The 24,159-nt window shown below is 39.8% G+C and overlaps 1 long non-coding RNA gene across 1 annotated transcript in view; it reads left to right on the top strand.

Moving 5' to 3' along the window:
• The window catches only part of LOC122794079, a 749,354-nt gene that overhangs the window by 170,307 nt on the left and 554,888 nt on the right, over window positions 1-24,159 (top strand). Inside the window, exon 2 of the long non-coding RNA XR_006363613.1 lies at window positions 13,059-13,137. This is a non-coding gene — a long non-coding RNA (uncharacterized LOC122794079). The remainder of the gene's footprint in view (window positions 1-13,058; window positions 13,138-24,159) is intronic.

Here is a 24,159-nt window from a genome sequence, read left to right on the forward strand (position 1 = left end):
TGCGGTAGAAGAAAGTACAGTTGTATAACTTAAACATATAACAGTATGTTTGAATGATCAGTGCTGCAGTAGCTTTAGCTATATGGGTTATATCCTGTCAAGGATATAACAGCCGACCAGTTTCTGAAGCTTCAGGAAACCTTCCATGCACCCAAACTGTCAGGCAGCCTGAGCTGACAAAAAAAAACAAGTTTGGCTGCAAAGCCCCAGAGAGATTTCCTGCCAGCAGTGAGTTGTAGACTGCGCCCTGAAAGTAAAATGCTAAGAACAACAAAAAACAAATATCTGCACAATGACATAGAAAATGCACCACAAAACAAGGGGGATGGAGGGTGGGAGTGGCTACTGCAACAGTGATCATTCAAAAAGCTACTGTTAAGTAAGTTTAACTTGCACAGCTGTACTGTGTTCAACATATTGAGCACTGCTGCAGTAGCCTTTGCTGTATGGGTTGATTACCTTAGGAGAAGAGTCCAAGAACACCTGGAGAATTGTCCTAGCAAAGCTTGATCTGGATTTAGAGAAGAAAACAAGCTTATAGTAGTGCTTTATGAAAGTATGTACAGAGGACCAAGCAGCAGCTTCTAGAATAGTTCTAGAATCCATCCCTTTAAAAAAAGCCATAGATGAAGCCATGGCCCTGGAAGAGTTGGCCATGACCCTGCCTGGAATAGTTTTGTTTTGTTTGCTGTAACAAAAGGTAATAGCTGTAGACAACCATTTGGAAATAGTCTGTTTTAACACAGGCTGTCCAAATGAACAATCGATCCAAAGATCTGAAAGATTTACTTCTGTCAAGGTAGTACCTGAGTTGTCTGTGCACATCCAAGATATGGAATATCCTTTCACCCTCATGTTTGGGTTCACACAGGAAAATGGGGAGATGGATAGTTTGGCTTAAAGTATACTCGCATACTGTTTTACGCATAAAAGAAGGATTCGTTCGCAAAGAAACCCTGTTCTTTTGGAAAATGGGATAGAGATGATCCACCATAAAAGCTCGCTACATAGATACTCTTCTCGCAGATATCAGAGCAATCAGTAAAACTGATTTCCTGGTTAAGAACCTAGAGTTAGCCAGATTAGCTGGTTCAAATAGAGCAAGTGTTAGCTTCTCTACACAAAATTAAGATCCCAAGGATGGGCCAGTGGTTTTCTTGGAGGCCTCTTATGCAAAACCCTTTTCCAAAAGAAGGGAGAACCATGGATGCCTGGGCCAGAAGGGAGTTACCGTAATGATCTTGGGTGATTCCTTCTGAAGGAGGTGCTGCGGTAGCGTTGTTGCCTCACAGTTAGACGTTGCCCATTCGATTCTCAGAGTGTCTTCTGTGTGGCGACATGCGTGAATGGGCCTTCCTTCATTGAAGGTTGTGCGTTAGGACCGGCAAGCCAGTACGTAAAAATCTACTACCAATCATTAGCGGATGGGAGTTCCGCTGTGGCGACCCCTAACCGGGAAAAGCCAAAAGACACAAACAAACCCTGGATATTAGGGGAAAGGCTGGAAAAGCATAAAGGAACATTCCAGTCCAAGGGAAAGAAACAGCTATCGTCTTCCAGGCCTTCTTGCATGGAGTCATGGAACAGAATCTTGCCAGTGATCTTTCTGGGCGGAGGCAAAGAGGTCTACTCAAGGAACTCCCTACAGCTGGATCAAGTCTTGGAAGATCCCATGATCTAGTTTCCATTCATGAGGGTCTCCCCTGGCCTGATTAGCTTGTGTGCCACATACTTTTGCTTCAAATGAATATAGGATTCCTGGAGAGTGAAATTGTGCTGTGAAGCTGTATTCCAAACTAACACCGTTAATCTACAATGGAGGTACGATATGGTTTCCCCTTGCTTGTTGATGTAGAAATTACTGTGGTATTGTTTGTAACCAGATGAAGAGGTCTCGGGGGGGGGACGGGACCAAAGATGGTTCATGATGTAGAGTGACTTGATCAGGGTAAACATCTTCCTGTTATGTGTTTGTGTCTGTTCTTGGTGTCTTACACCCACCCCTGCATGTTTATCTCTCCTGAAACTGCTTCCCAAGCAAAGTCTGAAGCATCTCTGGTGACTGCTTTGGAGCAGTGAGGGAGAAGTGGAGACCTGGATTTAAGGATATCCTTTCCCTCCACCAAACGATTTTTTGTCTGACAAGCCCAGCACTGGGATTTAACAAGATAAAGGATGCTGATGATGGGCCTAAACAGATTTCAGATAACACTATCTTTCTCATGTAGAATCTTGCCAGGAGTATCATAGATGCCATAAGAACCAAAATCCTGAGGTATTCCCTCATAGTGACCAAAGTCTGAGTGGAAAGCCTTAGAATAAGATATAAATAAAGATCTATTTTTTTTTCCTTTGGGAGAAAAGCTCTTTGAACTGAGGTGTCTAGCTGACAGCCCTTCAGTACAATCCTGTGTGAAGGAGTCAATAAAAACTTTTGAATGTTCTCTTGGAATCTCAGCTTGTATAAGAGATCTCAATCATGAGAGAGATTCCTGACACTTTGAAAAAGACTCTGCAAAGATAAGCAAGTTGTTGAAGTATGATACCCTGTAGTCTGCAGAGAGCTATAACTGGAGCTAGACATTTTGTGAACACTCTTGGTGCATTGGGTAGTCCAGAGAGTAAGTCCGAACTGATAATGTGATCCAGACGCATAAAACCTTAAACATCTGAAGTCTGGATGAATAGGGTTGTGATGATAAATAAAGATCCAGAAATGGTCTCCAAGAATTTTCTTTCTTTTTTTGGCCTTCGGAACATTCTGGAATAAAACACCTTCCCCAACTGGGAAGGAGGAGCTGGTTCTGTCACTCCTTGGGACAGCATGTGATGAAGAACTGGTAGAAATAAGAGTTTGATCTAGAGAATGAGGACTGACCCCCCCACCGGAAAGGTGGAATTCCCCCACTGCCACCTGTAACATTGATGAATGATTTTCAGAACCCATTTGTCTGAAACTATTTGTTGCCAAAGAGAAAAATGGAGATTCAGACTTTCTTGAAGAAAAAAAGGGGCCAGGGTGGGAGGGACTCTTGAATAGTCATTCAGACTTTTTGGACTGTCCTTGGTTTTGGAAGTTTCTAGACATATTTTTAAACCCCTATCCATTTCCTCTATTTACTGGTATTTTGTTGAGATTGTTTATACTGTTTTTTTTTTTTTTTTGCCAAAAGTGGATGAAGAGATAGAAAATCCCTTGGAAAATTTAGAAAAGGAAGACTGAAAAATTTTAAGAGATTTCCTAGATCAGCTTGCTCATTTCATCACACTTTGAACACCTCTGCAGCAGAGGAGCCAACACTAAATCTCTGTCAGAGATAATTTAAAATCTAATTTTTAGCATCATCTGGAAGGTTCTGAGAATGCAGCCCTGCAAACTTCTTCAAAACACTACCAGTGGTCTTAGCCCTGGAAGAAGTATCAACAGAGTCGTACACACACGCTAAACAATGAGTAGTGACCAGAGCAGTAGACAGAACCAAGGTTTTTAATGCAGATTTTTCCTCACAAGAAGAAACTGCAGATTAAACATTTCTCATACTTTCAGTGTGTCAGAACCAACTTTAACTTGAGCCTGACAATTCAAAGTTATGAAAGTCAAAGTTGCAGAAATATACATTTCTTTCCCATACTTATCAATATTTTCCATCCTTATCAGAAAGAGTAGGACTGGAATTAACTAAGTGCTTAGCAGCAGTGGAATCCACTAAAGCCATTGCTGCTGGGTCAGGTTTGGGAATAGTGTATACAATTTTAAAAGACCAAGAAACTATACATCTTATCTGCTTTTTTAGGGGCAGCTGTTTGACTCTCAGGAAAATTGCAGGCAGTAACACATATCCTCTAAACCAGACAACAGGACAAATGGGTGTAACTTCTGGAAAATCCTTCTGTAACAACAGAGCATTTTGTGAGGGACTGAGAATCCTCCATTTTCTCTTGTTGAAAACACTGTCACATTGTAGCAATAGTCTCAGAGAAGGAGAACCATTCACAGGTAGAATCAAAAACTGAGCTTTTCTCTGAGTCTAAATCAGAAATCTGAGGAGAAAATCCTGTATCCATCCCTGCAACTTCCTTTTCAGATTCAGAATCTTGAACTTCAGGAAAAGAGAAATCCCTCTTTCTTTTACAAGAAACTATTTTACAAGAAGGATCAATAGCCTGAATAAACCCTGAGCTGGACCCAGTAAACAACTCCAATCCAGAGAAATTTGAGGAAGAGTAGATACAGTACATGCTTGTTTTTTCTGTTTCTTTTTGACAGGAAAATGGGGCCAACCATGTTACTAATGGCAGAAGCAGCTTCCCCAGGGGTGGTCGCAGCATTGTGACACAATAGGGAAGCCTTCCCTGTTCCCTCTCCCAGGACCAACAAGAATGGCTCTCCCTTGCCCACTTAGGAGACCCCAACAGCCACACAGGATATGGCTAACCCGCAGTGCATTGTAGCTGTAGGTGCTACACCAGAGAGATTTGGGGTAAAAGACCAGTGGTCTGAGATAAAAAAAAAAAAAAAAAAAGACGACACAGCAGTCTCCCCCACCTGCAGCTGAGGAAAATTCCTAGCCTGCCATGGTGACAAAGGCTGTATGCTTATTTTTTTTCTTTTTGCAGCTGGAAGAGGGACTGACTATGGGACCAGTCATTTGTTCCATGATCGAGACGTAAATGATGCCTCTTTCCCAGGGAAGACTAGCAGCAATTGCCGGTAAACACTTTTATTGACAGTAAAACTTAGTAATAAAGCATTTTAAAACACTATGCCAGCCCCATAAAAGTGAAATAAACAATTTCTTCACAGAATAAAATGTTTTCAGTTACTTTATACCACTTTAAACTGACAGAAAAAACAAGTGCTCCATCTAAAAGTACATTACAAGTGCTCCATCTAAAAGTACATTACAGTCTCAACAGTCTGTTAAATCACAACGCTTCTGTCCTTAAAATAACTTTCCTGAAGGGGCAAGTAATAAAACGTCAACAAAATTAAGAAAATGGATTTTTTTTTCCTCCAAAGGGAACTTATCTGCCCAGCAAAGGAAAGCATAGGCCAACCGTCGATCCTAGAAAGCCTCAGAAGGCTTTGTGCCCAAACTTGTCTTTTTAGTCAGCTCAGACCAAGCTGCATGTTAGATTGTGTATGTGTAAGGTGCATTGAAGCTTTGGAAGCTGGCCAGCTGTTATATCCTTGGCAGGATATAACCCGTATAGCTAAGGCTACTGCGGCAGTGACCAATATGATGAACATCTCAGTTCCAATTCCTGCCACAGCTTTGGCCACACACTGGTTAGCCAAGATGGCTTCAAGAAATGATTATTTTCCTGAGGTCATACTTTGCTTCAGATTACTGTATTGAAGACTTTCTTTCCATTGCATTCTTCTCTTGGAACAATTTTTGTCTCCCATTTTAATATTGTTACTATCTTTCAAGGTAATGAACATCTTGCACAGGCTATTAGTCCTTTAGCAGCCATGGCTTCTGTAAGGAAGTCGTCCCTATACAACAACACCTGAGAAATTTAGGTTTATAGGTTCATAGGATGTTACTAGGCTGTTGACCCAAGGGTCTTTACAAGCCTAGCCATTAAATCTGAGTAGAATACTAGATGACTCAAACCAGGAAAAAAAAAATTATGAAACCACAAATGAGAGATCAAAACACGGCCAACACATTAACCAAAAAAGGTTCTTGACGTCAGATGTTAAGGACCTTTTTTGGTTACTGTGTTGGTCGTGCTTTGATCTCTCATTTTTGTTTTCATAATAATAGATGAGAGATATCGTCTATGCCCAAGGTTTTTCTAGCAAGGACCACCCATGTCAAGGAGAGAAGCCAGGGCAGTCCCTGGCAGAAATTTACGGTTTCCCATCTAGTCATCCAAGTTGCACTTAAACAGGTTCATGGAGATGCTCTGCTTGATATGGATTGGAAGCCTATTCCAGAGGACTGGTAACCTCTGACAGATGTAGCTGTCTCTCCAGCAGTTCCTGTTTATGTTGCAGGCTAAATTGGGGTCCTTGGAATGGGTGACTGTAATTCCATTTGACTTACTGATGTACAGCATTTCCATTAGATTTGGGTCAGAGATAGCCCCACAAACCAGACATAAGTCACCTCTAAGGAGTCTATACGCTACTCAGTACAGTGACAGTGACTTCAGTCTGTCAGTATAAGACGTGCTGGAGACCCTGAATTTTCTTTGTTAGAAATTTCTGAGGTCTCTCAAGTTGCTGCAGGTGTCTGGTACAGTGCATACCAAAGGGTGCATTTTATTCAGTAATGGGCCTGATGAGGGATGAGTACAGGGGAGTTGTAACATCTTTTGCTCTTTAGGTGATGCCTTTGCTAATCAGGTGAGCAACGTAGAATGCCTTCCTCACAACAGTAGACACATGGTGGTCAAAACTGAGGTCACAGTTAACTTGTGTTGCCAAGTCTCTCGGTACTGAATTGGTACTTGGTGGTGTTTATTTTCTAATCAGCAGGGACATTGTTTTTACTGAAGGGAATGAAGATGCATTTTTAGCATTTAGTTTGACCATGGCTTTGGCACCAATCGTTGGTCTGTGTAAGCCCCTTTTGAAATATACTGACATCGCTTGGGGATTCAGTGATAGCACCTAATCTGCAGTCATCCACAAAATTGCTTAGCCTCTGTTTTGGCCTGGACTTCTGAGAAATATATGCCAAACAAGAGAGGGCTCAGTACTGACCCTTGTGGGACCCCACTGGTGACAGGTCTGCTGGTAGAGGTAAAGTCTCCCACTTTGAGTGTTGTCGATCTGTGAGCTAGTTTGCAACCCACTTGACAACATAGGAGTTGATATTTAACTGGGTTAGTTTGTCAATGATGCCCAAATGTGGGATAATGTTGAAGGCTTTGTCCAAGTCCATATAGGCTGTGCGCATGGCTTTGCCCTCGTCTATGGCTTTGGTCACATTCTTGAAGTCCACCACATTTAGCAGGCACGACATGCCCTTGACAAAACCGAACTGGGATGGATCCAGGGTTTGGAGGTCACCTGTATCCTTATTTATGAGGTCCTTGATTCGTTCCATTACCTTCCAGATGAGGCTGATTAAACTTATGGGTCTATAGTTACCTGGATCTGTTGCCAAGCCGCCTTTTTGGAGGGGGATAACAGTCACTGTTTTCCATTCAGTGGGGACAAAGTCAGTACTCAGACCGTGGTTGAATAGACTGCCTAGTGGAGTAGCTAGCTCTTGTTTTAGAACATTGAGAACACAGCCTGGAATGCCGTATGGTCCCATGGAGGCTGTGTTCTTAGCCTTGGAGAGAGAATGTATGACTTTCTCTTTGGAGATGCAGAGAGGAGGAGATGATGAAAACAGTTTGTGGTATGCTTGGGGGGATAGGGGGGTGAAATTTTTGCCAATCCTGTCTGCCAGCAGGTTTGCAATTTCTACAGGGTCAATGTGTGTGTGTGTGTGTGTGTGTGTGTGTGATGCCATCCACAGTTAGTTCAGCACACATCTGATTCCTACCTTTTAGGTTGTGGACGTAGCTGAAGAAAGCCTTATGGTTATCCTTGGCTATGATTTCTAAATTGTTTTCATAGTTGCTCTTTGAAGGGATCTCAGTTTTGTATTTTTAGGCAGCAGCTTCTTTCACTTATTGTATAATTTATTAATGTTAGACCCCACCAGGTTGGTTTGTTTTTTCTTGAGGATCTTGCTTTAATCCTATCTGGCATGGCTATGTCTACACATTTGTGTAGATGTTTATACAGGGCATCAGTGTATACCTTAGTATAGCTGACCATAACCTTCTCCTTGTTCAACCTGGTGAGTGGGACATCTGTATGTCTCACTATAACTGAAGCATTTGGAATAGTTGTGTATTGCCTTAAGGGCATATTTGGTGAGACACAGGTGCTAGTGTTTTTATGTGTATTGGGTGCTTTGGGTGTTTTGTTAAGTGTAGCATGTTTGTGTTTTGGAGGTCTCTGGTGTTTAGGTAGGTTTCTGGAGAGTACCTCTGGATATGAAGGTTTATGTGTTGGGTGCATATTACGAATAAGAGTCATGGTGTGTGAGCTGACAACCTGTTTAGTGTTGCTGTTCTGGGTGCAAGAGAGCAGTGATTCCATAGTCTTATTGTAAGAGCATCTCTCGCAAATTGTACTTGAGTGATTCAGGAGTAAGGGGTTGTCAGTGTACATGATGCTGTTGCTGCACTGCCTCAAAAAAAAACATGCCCACCAGGATGGCAGGAGAAACAGAAGGAAACTGACCATAATGCAAGTTTTGAACCTGGTATTTCTGCAGTGAGCTATTTTAGGGTGACTAACCTATGGGGTGTACAATAAGGGATCCTTAAGGTCTGATGTTGATAGGCAAGAGGTATATTCTCTGCTGGGTGGTTCACTGAACAGCTGAGAGCTATTCGAGAACTGCTCTGCTAGCTAGAAGCCACTTGTAAGGAAATATACTCCTACTGGTGCTTTTGCATCTATAACTATCGAGAGTTATCCCCCGCCCACATGGTGATGCTTGATGGTGCGCAACATGCAAGGAAGAGCAAAGCAGTTAGTACAAAGAAATGATTGAAATAGCTCACTGAGCCCTGCACCAATGAAATAGCCCAAACTGAGCCCTGCACCAATGAAGTAGCTAAAACTGAGCCCTGAACTAGTTATAGTCCTACTGTACACTCCTGCCACGAGGGTACAGAGGGGCTTCTCCAAAAAAAAATATCCTGATTTTTAGTGCTCAGGCTACAACAACTGAATTCAGCCAGTCTGAATCCAATCTATACAACCGCCAACAGTGCAACAGAACAACAGGAAAAAAGTAGGATAATTGATTTTTTTTTTTTTAAAACGGCACAGTTTTCTTCTTGAATTAATAGTAGCAACAGAATAAAATAGCAGAAGCAGATCTTTTCTTAAAAACTAAGTAAAAGCAGTAGTTGGTGTGAAATCCAGTCAAAGTGCAACAAATGCACTGGTAAAATACAGTGCAAAGCAGCAGCAAACAGTATTTTTTTTAAACTGCTGAAGTGCAGTCACAGTATATAAGTGAAGTGCAAAGAAAACAATACTTGGAGCCCTTTTGTGAGTTTCCCAGGTCAGAAAGACCAGGTAAACACCTACAGCCACTAGATGAATAATCCTAGTCCTCCTAATGTAAAAGCAGATTAAGAGAGTGTCCGGAGTGAAGTGTTACCACAAACAAACTTGTACCTCAAACAGCTCATTAAAGTGTGATTATTCAATAAAAGTACATCAGTTTGTATAAATGCGCCAATAGCCACTCAATTGTATAGAATTTATAAAAGGACTAAAATAATCTGATTTAATAAGCTCTCCAGCCAAAAAAACTACATACAGAAGTCTCCTTGACTACTTCTCAGTGCACAGAAGGAAAATCCATTAACCTTGATGAGAAAACAAGTGCTTGCCAGAGTGTAAAAATACACTAATGTATCCAACAGCTAGTTGGATAATGAATTCAGATGAAGTAAATCAGTACAACAGACAATAAGAGGCAAAATGCACTTTTTCGATATAAGCACAAGGAAAGGCAACTAAATAATTCAAATAAAAGATTCAAGATATAAGCATTAGTGTAGAAAGGGAGGAGCTGATTAAGTTCAATTTACAGTAGGGCTGGAAAGCTTAAAATCACCAGGTTTAAAAAGACCAACAAACAGGTGGGTGGGAAACCCTAGCAGGGAATCACCAGCAGTGCTATACCTTATGCAGGCTTGAAATCCTTCAGACAAAGGCCTAGAGTTTCACTTTGTGTTTAAGTATCACTAGGGTTGCCAGGTTTCTCTGGACATCACACAACTCCACCCATTTCCACCCCCTCTCCTGCCCATGCCCCACCTATTTTGTGACATCACAGTGACATCAGCTGATGGGACCACCCACTGAACACAGGCGGCACTAATTGCACTGCTAGGCTGCTGCAGATGTAAGTACCAGTATTGATGAAAAGTGTCAATATAGTGCATTTTTCTCCAGTTATTTATTTTCTATGTTCCTAAACCTAATTATGGATGATCCATGGAGATAAAAGGTCAAGAGCTAGCAGCCTGTGCACATGGTGGTAAATCTGATTAAAAAATCCCAAAAAAATGTAAGTAGTTATCTTTGCTATTAAAAAATTGTAAGTTTTGATTATAAGATCGTTTAAGTCAATAACATCACTTTACTGCTCATTCAGAAATGATGATCTTAACATTCCCTTGCATTTTGAAAGTTCTGTCAAATACTGTTTGTACTGGGGCGGACAGGTACTCAGTTGTTAAGATGTAACATATTTTCCGCTTTGCACTTTGGATTAGGAAGTTTCAGTCCTTGGCTGCACCTGTATTGAATTGAGCTAAGTGTTACTGCCCCTAGTGTGACATTTCAGATGCTAGTACTTAAGATCTTGTACTGGGTCCGACTGACCTCCCACTCTTTTTCTTTACATGTCACATATGCAAAAATGGGATAAAGGGGTTGTGGATGAATGGATTTCTAACAGGTGACATGTTTTATGTAACTTTCAAAGTATATAATCTCAGAAAAGCACACATACTTTAAAGAGTTTCATTAATGTTTTGGTTAAAACAGGTAACTTCCTACAACAATAAGATGCAGACTGGACCGCTATGCAGTTGTAAAATGGCAATAAGACTGAATGAAAGATGACTCAAGCCTCTAGATCTAAGAAAGATGCATTGCCATTTTCTGAACATGGCAAAGAGATAGTTTTATTTTTCAATGTGGTCCAGAATCAAGTAAAAGCAAAATAATGTTGGGTAACTGTAAGTGCCCAAAAAGCAAGATGCACAATTTGTTTCATGGAATACGGTTCAACATAGTAGATGAGGATAATACAACAATACTAATTGCTAGCAGTATTACACTGCATGGTGAAGTTCTAAAATCAGTCTGAGTGTACTACAATGCAACACTGGGCAATGTTGGCAGAGTGCTTAAGCATTTTAAATCTTGCTATAAGATTTCTTTTGTCACTGCTTGGTAGTTGGTAGGATAATGATAGCTAGAAAAGAAAATAAAATTTGTCCATTTGTATTATATCACTGCCACTTAAGTTAATGTATGTACTGTCTAAACTATGTAGCTACCAGGAATACTGAAGTTAAAAGCATTTCATTGTTGTGTAGTAGCTAGTAGTGTATCGCACGCCCCCGCTCGAGCAGGATACATTTACTTTCTCCTCTCCACACAAAAAAAGCGGACTTCATGAGTTCAAATTTACAGCTGGCAACCCTAAGTATCACTCAGGAGACAGTTCAAATTAACCAATGAAAAAAACTTGTGAAGTATGAGCATAGATAATTTGTGTCGGTCTCGCATAGAATAATATTACCAGGCCAAGATTTCTTAAAACAGAAAACAAAATGGAGCAGGTAAGACAGAAAGCAGCTCTATCAGTCAGACAAAAAATACAACTTTACTTTCTCACCTATCAGGGAATCACCAGCAGTGCTGTACCTTGTACAAGCTTGAAATCCTTCAAAGACAAAGGCCCAGAGTTTCACTTTCTATTTAAGTATCACTCAGGAAACTGTTCAAATTACCCAATGAAAAAACGTGAAATCCTGAGCTAAATAATTTAGGTGTCTGTCTCTCATACAGAACAAAACCACCAGGTTAAGATTTCATAAAACAGAAAACAAAATGGAGCAGGTAAGACAGAAAGCAGCTCTGTCATAGACAAACAATATATAGGTTTACTTTTTCACAAAGCAGGGAATCATCAGAAGTGCTATACATTATGCAGGCTTGAAATCCTTCAGACAAAGGCAAAGGCCCAGAATTTCACTTTGTATTTAAGTATCATTCAGGAGGCAGCTAATTTATTTGTGTCTAACATGACATCCAAAGAATGGTATGCTGCAGGTTTATCTTCACCATGAAAAGGCACAATAGAAAGGCCTTTCAAAATTATTTAATGACACAAAAATTACAGAGGCTAGAATAGGGTTCCTCTGCCCCAACTTCCTGGTCACAATCATTTTTAAAAATCTCACATAGGGAACACAAGAAATCAGAAGAGTGGTGCAAGAACCATCACAAGTCAGCATGCTGTTTAGCTGCATGGCTTCTAACATTGCAAAAGTTATTTGAATAAAAGGTAGAGCTAGAAACTAACTGCCCACATTTATGGTTACTAAGCCCCCATTATAGTCAGAGGCTAGCCTACACTTGATAAACTGAACCATTTTTTCAGGGTGTGTGGGTGAATTCTTCTTTAGCACCTCACCCTTTTCCAGTAGCTGTTTTGACCTCTCTTCCTTTCCAGGAAAAAAAGCCCCCCCAGGATAAAGTATGACACTGAAAGGGGACAACAAATATGACATTTGAGGTTTAACAGTATATTGGATGTTTGATGTCGGCTATATGGAACTTTTCTATGCAGATATCTATCCTGCAAACATTTCTCGAGTGTTACTGTTTTACCTGATGTGAGTGCTGCAGGTATCAGTTCCACAAGCAGTGGCTCTACTAGCATCCACCTATCTGATGTTGGTGTACTGGAAACTGGTTTACCCATTAGTCAAACCACCATCAGTTGGACAGGCCGTTGTTCCACAGACACCTTTTCAATTGAAGTTTCCTCCACAGCCCTTACCTTCTGCATGGGGTCTAGCCTTAGAGTTGCCTCAGCTAGGTCTTGCTTTGTAGACTGCAACCTTGTTTAAAGCAGTAGTGCCATCATGGTAAGTAACAATCCTGTTCCCTAAGTCAACCCAGTGTTTCTTTCTGAGATTTGTTTGGCCCAACCACTGCGTCATCCTCCTCTTCCATCTGCTTTCTTTGACCAGTCAGGCCAGCTAAAAAAAATACTGTTTATAGCATTAAATGGCCTTGAAATGTAAAGGAAAAATAAAAAAACACTTGTTTGGCATGGTTGATGGACATAGCATGCACACCCTCTAGCACTTGCATCATCGCAAATATCAATTCATTGTCATAATTTTCTGTGCTAATTATATGTCTAGTAAATGCCATTATCTCAAATAGAATGTTTTAAATAATAATAAAGGCATATCCTTTCCCTTTTCAGAAATAAACATAGCATTTCCACTATTAAACGTGGAAAGGAGTATGTCCATTGGAATGTGAGGGCAGAGATTGAAGAATAAGTAAGTATTGTTTTATGAATAATATAAAAAATACTGCAGTGCAATGCCTGGAACATGTTTTTATTTAATTAGAATGTCTTTGTTAAATAAAGTAAAGGTTTCGATTAATGTAATTTCAGTTAAAGTAAGGATTTCCATTAAAGTAATTTAATTTATATTTTTCTTATCTTAAATCAGCAGTCATTAATAGTATTTTTTTTTACTTGGGTAGAAGGTCATCATTAGTCATACCCTTCAGTCACACAGCAGGAAGGGTGTGAGCACAAAAAAGAAATGTGGGGATTATTTAAAGTGTCATTTTCCCATAAAAGATATTATTTTATCAGAAAGTAAAACCATAATGGCAGCGTACTACCACCAAACATCTCAAAAAGGCATTAATGGAATGCAGATTTAACTTTGTGTTTAGTTCCTTTGAATGTGACCTTTACATTTGTGCAGAAAAATGGGGGGGGGGGTCCATGTATCTTTCAGCTTTTCCCGGTTAGGGGTCGCCACAACGGAACTCTGGTCCGCTAATGATTGGCAGTTGATTTTTATGTGCTGAGTTGCCAGCCCTAACGCACAACCTTCAACGAAGGTATGCCCATTCACACATGTCTCCACGCAGAAGACGCTCTAGCTGAGTCGAATCAGTCAGCGTCTTACTGTGCACATTAGAGTAGATTTCAGAAAGTTTAGACAAGCAGAGCAGTGCTCCTGTGTCGGGGCCATACAAGGTCGAGGATGTTGTTAATACATGGTGTCCATTCTGATGCCATGTCAACTATCCCTAGGAAAGTGGGCATTATGTTCTGTTCCACTGAGAAATGTTTGCTATGAGCAATGATTTCCAATCCTGGTGTCACTATCTTAGTAGACAGAATAAAAAGGAATGCAGCTTTGAAAATGCAGATCTCCACCATCAGACCAGGAAAAATGGAATTTGGATAGACTGCCAAAGCTTGTGTTTGCATCCTCCATGTTATACATGTAGATGTTAAACATCTTTAGAGAAATATTTTGCTTTTAGTGAGACTTTGGATGAAGAAAAAAAATTCATATAGGAGATGTGTGATAGTGACTGTAACAAGAGAATTAAAGCCCAGGCCTCCAGTGCTTCTGCCTTTATCAACTTTATGGCTGAGTGCCTTATGTCTTGCCGAGATGGCAGGATCTGGTACAGTTGTATGATGCTAATCCTGGCAATGCCTTACCTCATTCAAAGATAATGTCAAGGTGCCTTTTACAGACTTACACATCTGAGGCATTGTTTCATCTGGAAATTGGCAACCTCCTGAAATTAAAAAAGAGAAGGGGCAATCCTTTTCTGCTGCAGTGTGAAATTTCAGTCTTCACACTACTTCACAAAGAAGCAGTAGAGTCTGTTGAAATCCTAGTTCTGAAAAAGCATGCAATGCCAGCCCCAGAGAATCTTTTGGGACTCAGCTGGATCCAAGCAGGGGTACTGGCACAGAGTCTGAGGTCCTCTATACAGTAGAGAGTCGATTATCCAAACTAATTGGGACCTAGGGTACTTCGGGTTATCAGATTGTTCGGATAAGCAAACATATCATTGAACCAGATAAAAAACTTCTAAAATCTTGTTTTTTTTTTCTGCATGCAGGAATACACTTGTCAAACATTCTATGATTCCAGTGGACAATAAAGAATATTTTTCACACACGAGCTGGCTACATGCTCAAATTACATGCTTAAGCAAATACGTAAAATGTTTACATATTCAGACTTTATGATTTTTCCTACCCAAAAACTTTGGAAGACTGGTTCTGATAATTGACGTTTCTGATAATCAACGTTCAGATGATCGACTCTCTACTGTACTTTCAGAGAGGCCATAGACAGCCCCACCTCAGGGAACAGCAGTCTTGGCTCACTTCTTAACCAACTATAGGTGTATGGTGGTGAGGGAAGAATGTTCCGTATGTGCTCCAGCTTGGATCAGAGTTACTTACAATGTCTGGATAAAGGAAGTGGTAGCCAAAAGCTATAACTTTGAATTCTGATTGCCGCCACCATCCTACCCACCCTTGCTAGATGGCATATCGGAACAGAAAGTAGCAGCAGGGAAGGAGGTGCAGATGCTTCTTTAGAAAGAATCTATCTAGGCAGTCTTGCAGACCAGCAAGGAGTTGGATATTTTACCAGATTCTTTGTAATTCCAAAGAAAACACAAGATGTAAGCCCATACTAGACCCAAGTAATCTTACATTCACAGCTTTACCCAAAAGAGCCCATTCATATGGTGTCCCTTCAGCTTCTACTCCCCTGCTGTTCAGTAGTGACCATGTAAATTTTCTAAATCTTTAAGATGATAATTTGTACATAAAATGTAGGACCTGGTCAAGAAAATCCTTATGCAGTAGAGAGTTGATTTATCCAAACTAATTGGGACCTAGGGTAGTTTGGATAATCAAACGTACATTGAACTGAATAAAAAGACTTCTAAACTCTTGTCTTTTCTGCATGCAGGGAATACACTTTTGGTGATACCAATGGACAGTAAGGAATATTTTTCACACACGAGCAGGCTACAACCTCAAAAAACATGCACAAGTGAATACATATAACATTTAAGGGTTCAGACTTTATGATTTTTTCCTACTCAAACTTTGGAAGGCTGCATTCGGATAATAGACATTTTGGATAATCGACTCTCTACTGTACTTTTGAATGGCAGCATCTCATTACCAGTCAAGTTCTCTATCCAGAATATTCACTAAAATATAGATTAGTACCTGCTCACCTCCATCCAGAAGGAACAAAGTTTTTTCCTTCCCTAGATATGCAGAGGCCAGTATTTGACATTGTATCACCTTCACAGGTAGTCTCTGTTTTACACCTTTCAGTCTTTAGAGACTACTTTGCAAAGTCTCGTCTAACTCCAGTTCAGCTCATAAGTTTCATAAGTTATTCTCTAGGTAATAAAACATTTTAGGCACAAAGTCTGAAATTACTTTCTAGAATTTCCCTTATGCTGTCAAATGCATCACCTTCTGCAGGTCTGTGCCTTAGGAATCTGGGGCTTGCAGAAGCCTAAGTTTTGATAAAACTACATTTTTTGATACGGTGTAAAAATTCTGCAGTGGACACTCAAGTTTCAATCATCCCAGGACTCAAACCCACTGAGTTCACCATTCAATATTTCTGCAGCTTGTGAAAGGCATGTGTGTCAGTGGATGAATCTGGCTAATGTTTAACCATCAAAGCCTTCATAGTTCCTGCTTCCAAAAGCTGAACTAACAGTGCATGCTTCGCATGTGAGATAGGTTGGGCACTATCAGGGCCATGCAGCACAAGCAACCTGGTGCAGTCCAGAATCAAATTTTCACCTAAGTGTTCTAGACATTAGTACAGTCCTCATGTTCCTTCGAAAGGTCGGCAAATGGCTTCCATAAGGCCCCATCTCCATTATAATGGACATCCATGGCAGTAGTGTCATATAGTAGCAAGAGGGCCAACATATTCCTTTTCCTTTGCAGGAAGGCCATGAGAGGTTGTGTATCTTCAAGAACAGCATATTTCTATGTATGTATGGTTCCCACTGCATGGGAATCCAATTCACTGGAGGACAAATTGAGTAGCTGCATTCTGATGTGCCACACATGGCCCCTAAATAATTTGGCAGCAACAATGATATTTACAAAGTGAAGTCACCCTATCTGCAATTTTCTTTTTTGCTGTGCTTGCAGACACCATATACCACAGATATTTCTCTTTGGTTCTTTCCCCAAAACAAGAGCAAAGATGGACTGACAGACATTTTCAGATAGGCCTACTAATGAAATTTGTTCACAAAGCTAAAGAATGCAGGTGTAAGTGATAACTGGCTGTTCATTTCTGGCTTGGACAGATTTGGTTTCCCATAATTTAGTATTTTCAGCTTCCACACCATAAATGTTAATTAACTCTTGCCAGACAAAGAATGCAAATGGATCTTCCATTTTTTTAGCTAATGGCTTGCCCCCCCTGAGTTCTCTTAGTGCCTAGGCATGAGGAGTTCTCTACTAAAGTGGTTTCTTTCAACTTCCCCTTCCCATCTCAGAAAATTTACAAGGGCAAGTAGAAAAGATTTTGAATTTTAGCTTCTGCCAATGACATGCATCCCTTTTTAACTGATGTGTCTGTGTTATCATTAGCTTTTAGAGGCTTTAGATGCTTTCCTCAGCTATTCCTATATCAATGTCCATTTAATTACTGTTTGCAAATTCAATGCAAGTCTAGACTCTAAACTTGTATGTTCTTTAAAGATTTTAGGCCTTATTCTGTGACATTTAAATTGTTTGTCATCTTAGACTTTTTCCTTATACAAGAACAAGTACCTGCTCTTTATTTGGAACCTATGTGTCCCTTGCATCAGCAGAGCTAAAACTTTTGTCTTTGAAGGCATTGTTTCTAGTGACTATTGGCTCATCAAGGTACATTTTTAAGTTATAAGTCTTATTTGTAACCCATACTTACCTTTATCAAGCCCTCCTTCACACCTTGGTTGGCTGTGGAGATTATTTTTAAATCCAAGAGTTAATTTTCCTGTTTTCTCATAGTACTATAAATAGGAAGGGTATCTTCTGCATTGCATAGTTATACACCGATTGTTAATGTACAGTGTGACAGGACACCTCCCCAGAATTATCATGTTTTCATTTTATTTGCCAAGAAATACGAGCTCAAAAGCATTACTAAAGGATGCCTCTCCAAACAGATTCCAAATTGTTGTCTTCTGTTATACCAACTAAGGCAACATTTTGCACAACTATCCTACAGCACATTCTGTTTCTGTTCTGTTCATCAGTGGTGCCTTTATGGACAACATTTCTGTAGCTGCTACCTGTCCATTCCTTTTTATCTTTGTAAAACATTTTAAGTCTGATGTCATCTCTGTGTCTTTGTTTTCCTTTGGGACAATCATTTGTAAGGGAATGCTACTTTAGGATAGTCAACAGACAGGGTCAAGTTCAGGGACTCGGTTCTTTCTCTTGCTGTATCTGTAACTTTAAGTCAGATATGAAAATTGAGTCCTCACCATTTTGCTGGATCTTTGAGTAGAGCTCCAGCTGTACTAAACATCCATTCCTCCTTCCATTTAAATTTTGTCTGTTCATTCATCTTTTGTTGGTCCATAATTGGAGTGTTCTTTTGGAGCCAATGCATCATTAGAGTTGAGTGGGATTTGGGAGTCTGGGAAAGTTTTGTGTTTCAGCTGGTCTTAACACCTAGTATGTTATTTCTGTCTGTTACCACATCCCGTGTTCTGCTCACAGATGCAGTGTTATGGTGGGTACCCTTAACTTTTGTTTACTGTTTCAGAATTTCTGTGTTGTGGATAAACAATACATGTACAATTTTAGTCATTCTCAGCTAATAATTCCTTGCCTGATGTCTGATATTGCTGGATATACTTTAGCAATTCTGAATTGTTCGGTTTTGTTCAATATTTTATTATGTGTAAAATATAGCCCTGAATGAATCTGCTTGGCTAGGGGATGGCAGCCATATTAGAATCAGCTGTGAATAATCAAAGTGAAAGTTAGACTGATTGATACAGGTTCTGAGTGGTTTACTGAATTTGGGCTTCAAACTGCACCTAATTTTCAGTAGTTCTTCTGTTTTCTTCTGTTGAATTTACCGCAAGATACTGGATTGAGTACAGTGGATCATTAACAGTTTTATGATAGCAGTCGGTTTCTCCTTGTACTACAGGAAGGTGCCTTCTTTTAACATTGGTGAGTTACTTATTCATTTACACTTTATCTAAACTGTTTGCACAGTGCTGTGCAAGTATCCTCTTAGCTATGCTGATCAGCACAGCCTGAGTACCAGTTAAAGTGGGCAGCGCAGACTTATGCTGAACATGTAACCAGTCCAACAAACTTCTGCAGTTGTAGTATTTCCCTATCACTACTTTAGACTCTCACTTACTTTAAATCTAACAGCACTTGTCGTTCATGGAGTCAACACACAACCCCTACTTATAGCCAACCAAACAGCACTTGGAATCATGTGGCAGTGCATGAACTGTCTTGTGCTCACCTATAATTAACTCCTACTAAATCCAATTTATAAATCCAAAAGGGCTCTAATAACTCATTTCCATGCATCCCTCTCACAGGGATCTACATGCAGTGAGTTCAACAATGTCTTACCCTCCACCCACATCAGTTCAGCATCCACAGACTACAAACTCTAAGCTGTCTTATTCCTACACGATTAAAAATATTTACTTAAGCCTCATAGGATTTAGGGACTAGGCATCAGTCTAAATCCTCAAATGTACCTACTACACTCAACACAAATTAACAGATCATATCCAACACACAACTCACTCTGACACTATAGGAAGTATAAACATTAACAGAGGAAATATAAGCATTAACAGAGGTCACACAACTAGCACACAGAACCCTCTTAAGGAAGCAAGACCAATTAATCTGGCAGTGTCATGGTTCTAGATTACTCCAGAAGTTAGATACAAACACTAATCACCAAGCTAAGCAAAGACAAGGTAACGTTGCCTGTGAGGTGCCTGGATATGTAAAATCACTAAAGTTTTCAAGTCCCTTCATCCCAGGTACAGATATGATCTGTTCATTGCACACGTAAGTGTGAATAACATGAGATGCACCCCCTTGGATCATATGGAAAGGGACATAATGGAGCTCTCTGAATATGCATCTGGAATGCGAGTGAAAGTAGTTTTGAACAGTCTTCTACCAGTTCCAAAAATTATGCCATAAAACAAACAAAAGATAACTGATTTTAATTGTTGGCTTAACTGCTGGTGTCATTGTAGGGGGGATTCACTATATCTCAGCCTGGGAATGAGATGATTGTTGAGCCTGGCTGTTTGCTAAGGGTGGTCTACATCTCTTTCCTCATGGCTTCTGTGTATTGGCTAAGACTTTTTCTTCTCCCATGGTACCTTTTTTTCGGCAAGGTGAATCTCCTCAAATTACCCACATAGCCAACCACAATCAAAATGAAATAAATGTATTACTGCTCAATACTAGACGCCAGAACAAAAAGTTGCACTCCTTACAGGCATTCATATTGATGTATTTGTAGTTATTGAAACATGGTTTAAGAATAATGAAAGCACCTCTGCAGTACAGGGCTTTAATGCCTACCAGTCCTTCAGATCCAAAGTAGATTGGACATTGTAGCTGCTGGGAGTTTCTCTGTGTTCCTAAGAAACTGTTTCACCACCAGGCTCGTAATGTAAGACAATGGTCTAAAACTTCTATAGATTTTTCTATAGATTTTTCTTACAATAAACAAAGCCCAATACAACTTAGTAGCTAACTACCATACCCTCAGTTTGTGACATTTAGATGGCATATCTTAAACTGACATCCCTCAGCATATAACCCAATTAGCATAATTCTCTTGAGTGACTTTAAATTTCCCACCATTACCTGGGGAATCTAAACCACTACAAACAAGTATGCTCAGATTCTTGGATTTCAGTAATGCCAACTGCTTGGGCCAACTAGTCTAAATTCCAATGATTAGCTCTAAAATATTTGACCTAGTTCTCACAAAAATGGGGCTCAATGCTCAGAGCTCGCAGTTAACAAATCACTGGTCATATCTGACCATTTTGCAGTAACATTTAATCTAGATGCGAGACCTCAGTCATTTATAAACACCGCCATCTTGAGGGATTATTCTAAAGGAAGTCTACTCCGGCTAACTTATGATGAAATTCAAACACCCTCATCACCTATATGGTTCTGATTTGCATGTTTCACTGGTAAATTCTATGCCTATCTGAAAGTTAGTATTAAGGCCTCAGTCCCCATAATAAAAAAATAATAATTTGGTGGAACACTGGTATCAAGAAATTGTAACTCATAAAAGCAAACTAAATACCCGATCAGCCAAGGAAGAGCCCAAAATGCATAGCAAAGAACTTAACTGAATCAAATCCCAAAGAGCAAGCATGAATTGCGACTTGCCACCTATGCAAACTATAACCACAAAGCTTTGTTTATCTGTGTCAAGGACCTAAGAAATAATAACCAACAGTGCTTTGAGCCAGTACAAAATAACATAATTCTATTTCCACCTAAGGATATTGTAAACATATTAGATGACAAATTGAGCTCAAAGTTTACCTTCCCTATCTCCTCCAAATTGCTCACAGCATATTAGCATGCCTATTTAACCCCTCAAATTACCGCTAAGCAAGTTGTAATCACTCTTTCCAACACTAAAACAGTAGGTCCATGGGTTCTGACAATGTGTCAGGTTATTTTCTTGTCAGTACCAAGTACTGCCTGTTTGTCTCCTTCTTATATCTGTTCTTCTTCAGCCTGCCAACTGAGTTTGTTCCAGAGGTATATAGAACTTTTGTAGTCATCACATTCCAGTAGGGGGGACCCACAACTAACCTGTGCAACTGTACATCTAGCAGCCTAAGTAGCCTTACCTCTAAGGCAAGCTGCACATCCTTATGGACCCCATAAAGATTAATTTTGTTAGTCTCCAAAGCCTGTATTCAAACCAGTTTGGGTTTGTTAAAGGTAGACCCTGCCTGTTTAACCTGTTGGACATTTTTGAATAAGTCAGTAAGGTATTAGACTGAGGTAAGTCAGTTCACACAGCATACTGGGACTTGGCCAAAACCCTTGATACCATTCCACACTCTGGCATCATTGATAAACTAATGCAATTAAATGTAAACCTATGTGCTACCCACTGGATAGCAAACTGGTTCACTGACCAAACCCAGTCTAACATAGATGTCATCAGTAGCACCCCCCAGGTGTTGGTCATAGGATCACTCCTCTTTGGTATCTACCTTTCTGATGTTAAAGCAAACACCAAAAAATATATAGGACTTTATACCTTTCACAGAGAATACCTCTTTTATGGAATAGATTCCACTTAGGGGCTAGACAGAGTAGCTCCATGACCCTTAAGTGTAACCTGGACAACTGGATTGACAATTGTAAGTACTCCCCTGGTGTGAACCCTATAACCTTTATGGAAAGTGGTTGAAACTAGGTTCGGATCTAATATTGATTCATGTCTTGGTAAATGTGTGGGATTGTTTGCTAGGCTAAAAATGGTCCATTGGATCAGCAGTGCAGAATTAACTTGCTAAACTATGAACCTGTAAAGATCCTTACATGTACATGCCATCTTCATGGTATAAAGGGATTGAGCCCTGCCTATAATCTAAGTTTTCAAGGATTGGCTAGGTACTAAGATGCTAGAGAAGCCAGTGATGGAGGAGAGTAATAAGTGGCCAGAGATGGTTCTCACATCCTTGGATAGGAGACCATATGATCCTTTGCAGAGCATTACCCACTGCTGAGAGGCTTACAACATTCAGCATATAGACTGGGGATGTACACTTGTTTCTGTCATGCCATGTTCTCACAGTAACCTTCATAGGCATCTGCAGGAGTGTACATGCACAGACATGTACTTTGTGATGGTCAGTCAGCACAGGGTAATAAATGGTGTAATAGCATATATCTTGCTCTTCTTTTTTGTACTTGTGTTTTCTGTTATGTATTATGACAGCAAACTGACAGACAACTATGCAAAGATTTACTCATTCCATGTATAGTTAGATTAAGATGTGTTGTGTTAAAAAGTTAGATGTGTGTTGCAAATGTGTCAGGTGTGAATAAAGCTTAGCATATTTCACAGCCCTGCATAGATTGCATCCTTTGTGTGTGTGTGTGGGTGGGGGGGGGGGGTGTAATCTGAATATCAGTATAATTTTAGGGAGTTTTTTTTTTTTTTGAGTTTGTCAAGTTAGTCAACTGAAGAACATGCCATTGAAAAACGCCCCCCATGCTGTGCTACCTTATAAGGTGTTACATTTAAGAAAGGAGATGTGAGGGCAAAGCTGTTCACCGGGGGAGATGTGTGGATCTGTCATTCACGTCACCTAGGGTGGATAAATATTTTTTTCCATTAAGAAACACAAATAACTAATTTTTCTGTCTAGCAGTTTTTCCTGAAATGGTTCATTGATCAAATGCAACTGGACAGGGATTTCCATACCCATAGTTTAATAGTCTATATCTGAAATGCGAGGTGTTTTAAAAATGTTATGTCATTTGGATCATATTCCAAACCTGTATCATTTTCTCTAGTGTAATTTGAAGTTCTTGCTTGATGGGATGAAACAAAAGTGTCAGAAGAGAACTAATGAAGATTGTCACATCAAAGTCTGATGGGAGCATAAGTTACGTGAACTCAACAGTTCAAGTGCAGTGCGCATTATTCCAGTTCATAATTTAATTTGTGTTCATGTAACTAGTAGTCATGCACCACAATCATTATTTGGGTATTGAGCTATCTGTTCTACTGCTTTAAGTGTTTATAAATGTTAAGTATTATGAGATCAGATAGAAACTAAAGATGCTGATTTTATTAAATCACAAAGTAAAGGAATTTTTAAGGCCTGTAGATGCATTTTGCGTTTATAAATTATAAGTCATTTCTGTACTTCAGTGTTGTAATAGCTGAGTATTAGAGTAGATTGCTTTGGCTGTACAAACAACACTTTCGTTAGAGTGCACCTTGCAGGGACTTCACTGATGGTTCATCGGTAAAAGGTACAGTGTTTCAGCAACAAAGTAATAACAATAATTGTAATAATCACTTGATTGATAAGAGGCCCAGGATGAGAGTAAATCCTGATGAGGTAAGGATTAGTTGCAACCAACTCCTGTGATACTCAAAACCATTTATAAACAGAAGAAAAACAAATGTCCGTGTGTCAGTAAACGTTTAATGATTTGGTAGAATCTGATAGATCATTTGCTTGAAACACGGAGTCCACTTCCAACCACCCCAATTTACATATAGCTCTGGACTTGGATAAGGTATCTTCCACTATAAAAGAATCCTATCTGGGAATACAGACTAAGGGTCACAGAATAGCATCATATTTTGGATTTTCTCAAGGTGATCACAGTGGAGGGAGAAGTAGCAATAGGCATTGATGAATGAATTCAGGTAGCTAAACTTGAAATAAAACTCCTCCTAGTGCAGCTTAGA

This window comes from Protopterus annectens, chromosome 2.part1 (assembly GCF_019279795.1).
Source record: "Protopterus annectens isolate FY-2018-M chromosome 2.part1, PAN1.0, whole genome shotgun sequence".
Classification (NCBI taxonomy): Eukaryota; Metazoa; Chordata; order Ceratodontiformes; family Protopteridae; genus Protopterus; species Protopterus annectens.